We start from the raw sequence: 9316 nt of genomic DNA, 5'->3' as shown, positions 1-9316 counted from the left end.
CTCGCGGGCCTGTGGGCTGGTGGCGCGGCAATGTGGACCGGGACGGCAGGCGAGTCGCGTCGCGACACGTGGCGGCGGGGGAAGCAGGTCGGACGTGTCCGTTGGTGGCAATTTTGTCCGGCGGCGCGTGGAGACGAAGAAGGCTAGGGTTTCGTCCGGATTTGGAATGGGGGAGGTATAAATAGGCATAGAGGGAGCTAGGAGAGTCCAAATGAGGTGCGGTTTTCGGCCACACGATCGTGATCGAACGATCTAGATGATGGAGCAGGTTTAGGTGGGTTTTGGGACAAATTGGAGGGGTTTTGGGATGCAACACACACGAGGCCTTCTCGGTCCCTCGGTTACCCGTTGGAGTATCAAACGAAGTCCAAATGATACGAAACTTGACAGGCGGTCTACCGGTAGTAAACCAAGGACGCATGGCAAGTCTCGGTCCAATCCGGAAATGTTTAAACCCCACACACGAAAGAAAGGTAGAAATGACCACCGGAGGAGAACGAAGCGCCGGAATGCAAAACGGACAACGGGGAAAATGCTCGAATGCATGAGACAAACACATATGCAAATGTAATGCACAAGATGGCATGATATGAGATGCATGACAACGACAACAACACACGGAGACAAAGACCCGAACCCGAGAAAATAAAATAACTTAACGCCGGAAACGGCAAGAGTTGGAGTACAAATTGGGAAAGATACATCCGGGGTGTTACAACACTCCACCACTACGAAAGGATCTCGTCCCGAGATCTAGGACTGAAAGAACGCCGGGTACTCAGAACGGAGGTGATCCTCGCGTTCCCAGGTAGCTTCACGGTCAGAATGGTGTGACCACTTGACTTTGAGGAATTTGATTGACTTATTGCGAGTCTTGCGTTCAGTCTCTTCAAGAATAGCAACTGGGTGCTCACGATAAGAGAGATCTTCTTGGAGGTCAATGTCCTCGAAGTTGACGGTACGGTCAGGAGTCTTGAAGCACTTTTGAAGCTGAGAGACATGGAACACGTCATGAACATTTGCAAAGTTTGAAGGAAGCTCGAGTTGATAAGCGAGGTCGCCTCTCTTGCTGACAATCTTGAAAGGTCCCACGTATCTGGGGGCAAGCTTCCCTTTGATACTGAAGCGACGAGTACCTTTCATAGGAGAGACGCGGAGGTAAACATGATCTCCGATCTCGAAAGCCAAATCACGGTGCTTACTATCATAGTAGCTCTTCTGATGGGATTGGACTGCTTTGAGGTTATCACGAATGACTTTGCACATTTCCTCTGCCTCTGTGATTAAGTCATTACCCAAAAGCTGACGTTCACCGGTTTCAGACCAGTTGAGAGGGGTACGGCACTTCCTGCCATACAGAATTTCAAATGGGGCCTTGCCCGAACTTGCTTGAAAACCGTTGTTGTAGGAGAATTCAGCATAAGGAAGACAATCCTCCCACTTCATGCCGAAGGAGATCACACAAGCCCTGAGCATATCTTCAAGAATCTGGTTGACACGCTCGACTTGACCGCTAGTTTGAGGATGGAAAGCTGTGCTGAAGCGGATGTTGGTGCCCATGGCCTTCTGAAAAGAATCCCAAAACTTGGAGGTAAAGATGCTGCCACGGTCTGAAGAGATCAGTTCAGGAATACCGTGCAGGGAGACAATTCGAGAGGTATAGAGTTCCGCCAATTGAGCTGCAGTGATCAACTCTTTGATAGGAAGAAAATGAGCCACTTTGGTGAGTTTGTCGATGACAACGAATATAGCATCATTGCCACGCTTGGACTTTGGAAACCTAGTCACGAAGTCCATCTTAATGTGGTCAAACTTCCATTCTGGAATGGCAAGAGGTTGGAGGAGACCAGCTGGCTTTTGGTGTTCTGCCTTCACTCTTCTGCAGACATCACATTTATTCATGAATTGAGCAATCTCGCGCTTCATTCGAGTCCACCAATAAGCTTGCTTAAGGTCCTGATACATCTTCGTGCTCCCAGGGTGGATGGAGAGGAGAGAATTGTGAGCCTCATTCATAATGACTTTACGAAGGTCACCTTTGGGTACAACAATACGATCCTCAAAGAAGAGAGTGTCCTTGTCATCAAGACGGTAGCACTTGTACTTGGGTTGACTCTTGGCAATCCCAATCTTCACCTTTTTCACCATAGCATCAAGAAGCCGGGCTTGGAGAATCTGGTCTTCCAAGGTAGGAGAGACTTGAAGGTTGGCGAGGAAACCTTGAGGAACAACTTGCAGGTTAAGTTTGTGGAAAGCTTCACAAAGCTTGGGTTGATAAGGCTTGAGAATAAGACTGTTGCAGTAAGCCTTTCTGCTCAATGCGTCAGCAATCACATTGGCCTTGCCTGGAGTATACTCGATACTCAGATTATACTCTTGAATCATTTCGACCCATCGAGTTTGCCTTAGGTTGAGATTAGGCTGAGTGAAGATGTACTTGAGACTCTTGTGATCAGTGAAAATGTCCACTTTTCTTCCCAATAGAAGATGTCTCCAAGTCAAAAGAGCATGCACAACTGCCGCCAACTCGAGATCATGAGTGGGGTAGTTCTTCTCATTAGGCTTCAATTGGAAAGAGGTATAAGAAACAACTTTCTTCTCTTGCATCAACACTGCGCCAAGACCTTGGAGAGAGGCATCACAAAAGACCTCGTACGGCTTGGATTCATCAGGCAAAGTCAGAACTGGAGCAGTGATCAATTTCTCTTTCAAAGTGTTGAAAGCAATGTCACACTCCGGAGACCAAACGTACTTGACGTGCTTCTGGAGAAGATTTGAGAGAGGCTTTGCGATCTTAGAAAAGTTTTCAACGAATCTTCGACAGTAGCTTGCGAGACCAAGGAAGCTACGGAGTTGCTTCACGTTCTGAGGAGGTTCCCAATTCACAATTGCAGACACCTTCTCAGGATTCACCACAATGCCCTTGGCAGAGATGATATGACCAAGATAAAGAACCTCATCGAGCCAAATTTCACACTTGGAGAACTTGGCGTAGAACTGATGTTCTCTGAGCTTATCGAGTACCAAACGCAAGTGCTTGGCATGATCTTCCTTGTTCTTCGAGAAAACCAGAATGTCGTCGAGATAGACCAAAACGAAGTCATTGGTGTAGGCGTTGAAGATGAAGTTCACCATGCGAGACAACGTCGGAGGAGCGTTGACGAGGCCAAAAGACATGACAGTGTATTCATATGAACCATAGCTTGTCCTGAAAGCCGTCTTGGGAATATCTTGCTCATGGATTCGAATCTGATGATAACCCATAGGGAGATCGAGCTTGGAGAATACTTGGGCACCTTTGAGTTGTTCGAACAGCTCATTGATGTTGGGAAGTGGGTATTTGTTCTTTATGGTCTTCTTGTTCAATGGACGGTAATCAACACAAAGTCGGTCCGTTCCATCCTTCTTCTTCACAAAAAGAACACCACAACCCCACGGAGAAGAACTAGGCCGGATGAGACCCATTTTCTCTTGAATATCGAGTTGCTTCTTCAGCTCCTTCAACTCTTCTGGTCCGAGCTTGTAAGGACGCTTGCACACAGGTTCCGTACCGGGCTCAAGATCAATGACGAATTCAACTGGCCGGTGCGGAGGCATTCCTGGAAGCTCTTCTGGAAAGACGTCTTGATATTCGCAAACGACTTGAATTTGCGAGATGGCATCGAGTTCACCCTTCTCATTAAGAGAAAACAGACGGATGGTATCATCACGAGCGGCAAAGACACAATCAAGCTGAGCCTTGTGCTTAGAGAGCCAATCCATTCCGAGAATAAGATCAATATCCGAGTTACCAAGAACCACCAGAGAAGAGAGAAACTTGTAATCGCCCAACGTGATAGTAACATCCGGGGCGATAGCGCTTGCATTCATGAATTTACCCGGAGAAACAACAGATAACTATCTAGGCAAATCTTTTAAGGGCAACTCATGCTTAGAAAAAAATGGTCTCGAGATGAAACAATGTGATGCACCCGTGTCAAAAAGAACTTTTGCAGGAATATCATTAACAAGAAGGTTACACATGATGACATCTGACGAGTCCTCTGCCTGAGCTGCACTCATCAAATTGACCTTGGCGGACTTGGGGTTATGCTTGACCACCGCTGTACTTGCCGATCTGACAGGAGGAGGAGGAGGAAGACGCCTCTGGTTGAAGCACTTGTTGGCATAGTGACCCTTCTGTTGGCACTTGTTGCACGTGACCTCTGAAAGCGGACGGTGATACGGAGCACTCGATCTTGGAGCTTGAGACGAAGTCTTGTTCTGAAAGCCAGGGTTGGGTGGGTGGGAAGAACCACTGCCACGTTTGCTCTTCTGATACGGCTGACGAAACGGAGGAGGAGGAAGCCAATACTTCTGCTGCTTGGCCACTTGAGTAGAGGAAGAAGGAGTAACATCTCTGACTAGCTTCTTAGAAGCATCACACCTCAACTGAGTAGCCTCTTGCTTCGGTGCCATGTTGTAGAACTCATCGTACCTCAAGGGCTCAAAGAGAACAAGAGCGAGCTGGATTTCTTCTCTGAGACCACCCCTGAACTGGTATATCATGCTCTTCTCATCAGGGATGTCCTGCTTGGCAAAGCGGGCGAGCTTCTAAAACAACTTGTTGTAGTCATAGACAGACAAAGAGCCTTGCTTCAGGTTGCGGAATTCCTCACGCTTGCTTTCAACCACGCTCTGAGGGATATGGTGAGCTCGGAAATCTTGACGGAATTCATTCCAAGTGATAACACGTCCACCTCTGGAATCCTTGTACTGCTGGAACCATTCTGCAGCTTGATCTTTGAGTTGGAAGGAGGTGAACTTAACAAAGTCTTCAGGCCTGACGTTACTGCACTCGAAATGCTTGCACAGATCCACAAGCCAATCGTCACCATCGGTTGCCTCAACACAATTGCTGAAAGTCTTTGGCCCGTTAGCAAGGAACTGGTTGAGTGTAGCAAAGTGATTCTGATTGTTGCCTTGATTCCCTTGGTTGCCTTGATTGCGCTCTTGAAGAATTTGCATGATCAACTGTGTGTTTGCATTGGTTGCGGCCATCACAGCTTGCCATGCCTCCGGAGGAGGTGGAGGTGGTGGCGGATCTTGATTCTGATTCTGATTCTGATTGGTGCTCTTAGCGGGAGCCATCCTGAAGAGGTTGACCACCGTTAGCACATAGACAGATAAATATTGAAGCTGAATCCAACAGAATGAAAATTGCAACATAAAGTCTTCACATCCGAACAAAATGAACGAATGCATTCCTCTTGAAATGGTCACATATCCATAAATTGAGAAGCCACTTAGACTTAAGGTAGAGAAATAAATCAACAAGGTACAGATCGAGAACGAATAATCGGTAACAAATCCCAATCTCAAACCAATATCCGTGGAAGAAGAACTAGAGCTACAAGAATTCCCACCTATGAAACTCCCGAACCTTTCCGGTTACGCAATCAGGTGTTGGGGATACAGGGGAAGCATAATATCTCACCCAAACTAGCAAATCCTACATCCAGCTGTATCCATCCTTCAACACATAACCGAGATAAACTTTGGAAACCATCTACCTCAACCTTCGAAAAGCATCCGTTATACAAGTTATGGCGATACTGCCGAACTCCCGCCCCAGTACTGGGTGGCATCGAGGTTATCTCACCAACGAACTGCATAAAAGAGATTTTCGATGTCGGCGTACTAAACTCAGGTATTCCAGAACTGCAACGATAAAATTATGACGACAACACCTCAGAGCTCAACTCCCCGGGACACTTCCACAAAACCCCCGACAGGAGGCACCAAGACATTGTTCTCGTCATAAAACCATCGGAACGATTCCAAGATACCCGCGTGATCCTAAATTTTTTTTAGTGAAATTTGAGAAGAGAAGAGTCAAAACTCTACGTCAGGATGCCTTACCAGAGCGATGAGGAGACTGAGAAGTAAAAAGAATTCCTAAACTCTCTGATATATAATTCCTAGATGACTCAAAACATTTTTCTAGACACAACTCGGCTGCTAAAAACGATCAAGCAATGGGGCTCCTAAGGTCGGGGAAGGCTCTGATTACCAACTTCTAACACCCTCGATGCGACTATATCTCCCACGCGTCGAGGCACGACTTAGAGGCATAATCGCATTGAAGGCATATGTCGCAAGTCAGGCAATCATCACAAACATCCCATGTAATATAGATAATAAAAAGGGATAACATAGTTGGCTTACACTCGCCACGTCAATCAAGTACATAAATAACATTACATCAACCAAACACTCAAGGCCCGACTACGGCGCCAAAATAGAAGATAAACCCAACATGCGACACGGTCCCGATCACCCCCAACTGGGCACCACTACTGATCATCAGGAAAAGAAACATAGTATCATTGAGAGTCCTCGTCGAACTCCCACTTGAGCTCGAGCGCATCACCTGGAGCGGAATCATCTGGACCTGCATCTGGTGTAATAGTAATCTGTGAGCCACAGGGACTCAGCAATCTCGCACCCTCGCGATCAAGACTATTTAAGCTTAATAGGTAGGGTAAGGTGAATATAAGTGGAGCTGCCGCAAGCGACTAGCATATATGGTGGCTAACCTGTTAGTAAAAGAGAGCGAGAAGAGGAGGCAAAGCGCGATCGAGAAACTAGAGAACAACCTGCGCAAACATTACTCCAACACCGTGTCCACTTCCCGGACTCCGCCGAGAAGAGGCCATCACGATAACACACTCAGTTGATTCATTTTAATTAAGTTAAGGTTCAAGTTATCTACAACCGGACATTAACAAATTCCCATCTGCCCATAACCGCGGGCACGGCTTTCGAAAGTTCAAATCCCTGCAGGCGAGTCCCAACTTAGCCCATGACAAGCTCTCACGGTCAACGAAGGAATAGACCTCCTCCCAAGACGTTCCGATCAGACTCGGTATCTCAGTTCTTCAAGACACTTCGACAGGTTAAAACAAGACCAGCAACACCGCCCGAATGTGCCGACAAATCCCGATAGGAGCTGCACATATCTCGTTCTCAGGGCACACTCAGATGAGCCAGACATCGGGTAGGCCAGCCTAGAGTTGCCCCTGGTAGCCCCGGACATCGCTCGGTTGGACCAACACTCAGAGGAGCACTGGCCCGGGGGGGCTAATATAAGATGACCCTCGGGCTCCGGAAACCCAAGGGAAAAAGAGGCTAGGTGGCAAATGGTAAAACCAAGGTTGGGCATTGCTGGAAAAGCTTTAATCAAGATGAACTATCAAGGGGTTCCCATTATAACCCAACTGCGTAAGGAACGCAAAATCCGGGAACATAACACCAATATGACGGAAACTAGGGCGGCAAGAGTGGAACAAAACACTAGGCGAGAGGCCGAGCCTTCCACCCTTTACCAAGTATATAGATGCATTAAGATAACATAGCAATATAATGATATCCCAACAAGTAAATAATTGTTCCAACAAGGAACGGCCTCCAATCTTCACCTGCAACTAGCAACGCTATAAAAGGGGCTGAGCAAAGCGGTAACATAGCCAATCAACGGTTTTCTAGGACATGGTGGGTTAGAGGTTTGACATGGCAATTGGGAGGCTTGAAAGCAAATGGTAGGCATCGTAGCATTGGCATAGCAAAAGAGCGAGCAAATCTAGCATAGCAAAGATAGTAGTGATTTCGAGGGTATAATCATCTTGCCTGCACAGTTGTCAGAGTTGACTGGATCCTCGAAAGCAAACTCAACGGGCTCCTCGTTAGCGAACTCGTCTCCCGGCTCTACCCAAACAATACAAACAAGCAACAAGGACACAATCAACCACGTGCAAGGATCAAACAATATGATGCAATGATGATATGCTATGCGGGATGCGATGCGGGATGCATATGCAAGATTCGACAGGAAAAGCATGTACCTGGCCTCAACTTGGAAATCCAAGTGTGCCACTGGAAAGATGAGATGAAATCGCTTGAAAACGATATAAAGATCATCGGAATCAGAGTTACGGTTTGGAAATGGCAAGCGGTTCAAATATGACACCGGTCTGCGATTTACAGCAAGTAGCCATCTAAATGCAATGAAATGAACAAGCTACAACACTCAAACATGGTATAAAAATACATGGCAGGGATGCACTCAAGATGCTTAACAAAAGTCTAGCACTGAGCTATGACCAATTCATCCCTTAACAGGTTCAAACAAGCATGGCAAAAATGCATATGGTAAACATATCTCAGACTTAGTGAAATTAACACTTGTCTGAAATTTCAGCTTAGGTAGCACTCTTCGGAGCAACAAAACTACATGCTACAGGACCTGAACATGGAAAACTAAAGCATGGCAAGGAGCTACTCAAAGAGCTTAACAAAGGTCCCTTAGGTACCTTGAGCCAAAAGGGATCAGAAAAATACAATTGCAAGCATGTGAACATGGCAAAAACATAATCAGTTTTCAGACTTAGTGAAAACTGGCACATGCTGAAACATAACTCAAGTAGGCATGTTTACGAGCTCTATGCACTCACTATGGTGCAAGTCATGACAAGATAAGCATACATCCATCAAGAAGGCACAAAATGCAAGCTAGGCATGGCAAGAACAAATAGCATAGCATGCACGGATCAACTACAACATCATCGGCAAAATTGCAAACAAGTTGACAATCTACCCAGATTCACAAAGTAGCAAAAGTAGAGCTCGATTAACTCAAGCTCGGGTGCTCCATAATTGCAAATAAATACATGGATGGATAGAGCAATACAAGATTAACAAAACATCCTTACTGATCATCCTCAAAAGAGGCACGGATCACTAGGAAACAACATGAACATATGGCATCATGAACTAACCAGCTCAAGGACTTAGTGGAAATGCTAAGTCCCTGAAAACAGAAATACCAAGTGCACCACTTTGCAAGCTTGCACTAGGCACCACACACATCACAAAAATATATGGGTTGCACCTATGGAAAGATGACAAAACCCTTAACAAAACATATGTAGAGCATCAGGGCATATCATGCACACAATAATCATGGCAAAAATGACAAAACTCTAAATGGAGTAGCAGATCTGACAATTCACTCAAGTAGCCCTCTTATAACAGCATTTCGGGCATCAAAATGAACTCAAATGAAAATGATGCGATAGAATGAAATGATGTACTCTCTGAGACGAACAATTTGATATGCTAAATGCATGAATCGGAGCTACGGATGCAAAGTTACGGGGCCGAGAACAGGAGCATATGGATCTGTGATCTCAGGACTTAGACGAAAAAATCACCCCGAGATCTAGGGTTTGACCCGGCGCAGAAATCGAGGCGGGGTCGAGGCACTGTTCACCAGCGG

Source organism: Triticum aestivum, chromosome 5A (assembly GCF_018294505.1).
Source record: "Triticum aestivum cultivar Chinese Spring chromosome 5A, IWGSC CS RefSeq v2.1, whole genome shotgun sequence".
Classification (NCBI taxonomy): Eukaryota; Viridiplantae; Streptophyta; class Magnoliopsida; order Poales; family Poaceae; genus Triticum; species Triticum aestivum.
The sequence above is the reverse complement of the archived record's forward strand: the minus strand, read 5'-3'. Positions refer to the sequence as shown.